Here is a 2,539-nt window from a genome sequence, read left to right on the forward strand (position 1 = left end):
ACCATCAGGATGGATCATCCCTGGGACTGTCCATGGTGGACAGGGACCCTGACGGGCATGTACCCCTGGTGCCAGGCAGCACCACGCTTCCTGGCACAAAGCCCCAGCAGACAGGAGCTCTGGGCAACAAGCACAAAACTGCCATCCCCCTCCACCAGCGCTGTGGGGACGTCCTCGTCACTGGGACCCAGCACCGCCTGCGGACTGGGCAGCCTGCAGCAGTGCGGCGCACGATGGCTCGTGGCGAAGCAGGGCCAGGGCATTGGAGCAGTGCTCAGGACAGGGGGAAATACAGGAGGGTGACGTCGTCTTTGCAGCCCAGAAAACAACATGCGATCACAACATTCCGCTTTCCTTCCGCCCAGAAGCCCCAGGGGCAGGGACAAGGACTGAAGCTCAGCACATGTCCTGCTGGGACTTCAAGGACACTTCCCCTGCCTTTGCTTCTGGAGCACATTTGCCCCTCTCCAGTGTTCGGTTTCCCGAAAGGAGGAAGGGGCCAGTGTGGGAGCAGCTGAGCAGAATCTTGCTGGGTCAGGAAGGAGACCTTCACACACCTCCAGCTTGCCCGGGGCCAGCCGGTGCTTGGGGATGCCACGCACCACCTCCGTGAGTCTGTGGTTCTGCCTGCACTGATGCCGAGTGGCGCCGGGCCCCGCTGGCCACGTCCCTGCTGGGAACAAAGGGAAATTCCCCGTGGCAGTCCAAAACACGAGGGAAGCAGCAGGACAGCCTGGTGTTTCACCCCAGTGTGCATCCTCAGTGCCCCGCAGAAGTCCTGCGTCCTCCTGACTTCATTTTCACCCTCAAGACCTTGGCTCATCCAGCCACTGAACATCTGGTGTTGGCCAAACGAGCCAAATTGAATGAAATTTGCACCTTGGCACCATCATGGCACAAAGATGTCTGCTGTGGACGACTGTAGCAAGAAGGGGAGGGAGACCAGAGGAGGGAAGACCCCAGTGCACCAGCCTAAATGAGGAGGTCTTCACACCTTCCCCACAGAGCTCCAACACCAGGACAAGCTCCTCCACACAACCAGGAGAACTTGGGGGGGATGCAAACATCAGACTTGGATTCCACGTGAAATACAAACACTTATCTCAACGTATGGCAGAGTTTTCACTTTTGGTGGTTTTTCTCCTCCCTTGGTGACCTCTGCTCTGTCCAAAGATTTATTCTACCGAGGATAAGGCAATGAGCCGTGGTGAATCACAGCAAGTGAAACACCAGCAGAAGGGAAACAGCCCTTGCACCACCCATCCCCTCCACGGCCCCTGTGCAGCCGTGCATCTGCAGGACAGCAGAACTGCAGGATTTGGTGTCTCTGTTGCTCAACTTCCCATGAAAACCATCAGCACTGACAGCAAAAGAAAAGGGGAGCCCTTGGGCGCGTGTCCAAACCCAATGGCCGGATCACTGCAGTTCTCACTGACCAGCTCTCGCCCAGCAGGCAGCAAGAACACGTGCAGCAGCACAATGGCAGGGACACCGTATGTCAGCACATCCTCAGGTTTCTCACATTTGCATCACCAGGAAAGTTGAGACACTTGACCAACCGTGGGAGAAGAAAAGAGGCCACTGGAAAATTTATTCCCATTTGTCCCTAAGCCAATACACAGATGTTGTCAGGGCAGAGCCGTTGCACAACATGATGACGACCACAAAAGCATCCCACCAACAGCTTTCCACCACCATGAGAGCGTCCAACCATGAGTGTCCAACCACCAGAACGTCCCACCACCAGACCTTCCCATCATCAGAGCATACCACCACTACCACAGCGTCCGACCACCAGACCTTCCCATCATCAGAGTGTCCCACCACCAGCAGTGTCCCACCACCACCAGAGCTTCACAGGGCACTCTTGTTTTTCCAAGCTGAGCCTCAAACCACAGAAGTCAGGTGGTGCCAAACCCAAGCAGGTGGTATTGAGGCTCACCAAAGGCCCATTTTGGCACATTTTCTGCTGGTTTGGGCTCTTTTAGCCCAGACTTGTTGCTCTGGTGAGAGTGCTGCTGCCATACGACAGGCAGGTTTGGAGGCGAGGAGAGAACAAGCAGAAGCACAGGTAAAATCTTCATTTTAAAGGCCATTTAACAGATGAAACTTTTCTTAAGAAAAGTCACTTTCAAAAAAACCCAAACAAAATGACCCAAAAGTCCCCCAAACCCACAAAGTTTCTATAAAAAAACTCAGAAAGAAGAAGTTTGACAAAAACTGTGGAAGATCTGAGGGGTGCCTGGCAAGTTCCCTAAACTGCAGAGAAAGAGAAAATTATGCAAAAAAAAAGAAGAAAAAAAGGCGGAGAGGTGGGGGGGGGCGAAAGAGTAAGAAAGGAAATTGCATAGAGCTGAACACCCAGAAGAACGAAAAGCCAGGCAGGGACCGAGCTCCTAAAACCACACACTGCATCGTTTGCCTGCACATCAGACAGGGACGATTAAATAGAATCACAGAATCACAGAATCGTTTGGGTTGGAAAAGATCTTTAAGATCACCAAGCCCTCTAACCCTGCCATCCCACCACTAAACCCTG

Source organism: Egretta garzetta, unplaced genomic scaffold, assembly GCF_000687185.1.
Source record: "Egretta garzetta isolate BGI_Z169 unplaced genomic scaffold, ASM68718v1 scaffold108, whole genome shotgun sequence".
NCBI lineage: Eukaryota > Metazoa > Chordata > Aves > Pelecaniformes > Ardeidae > Egretta > Egretta garzetta.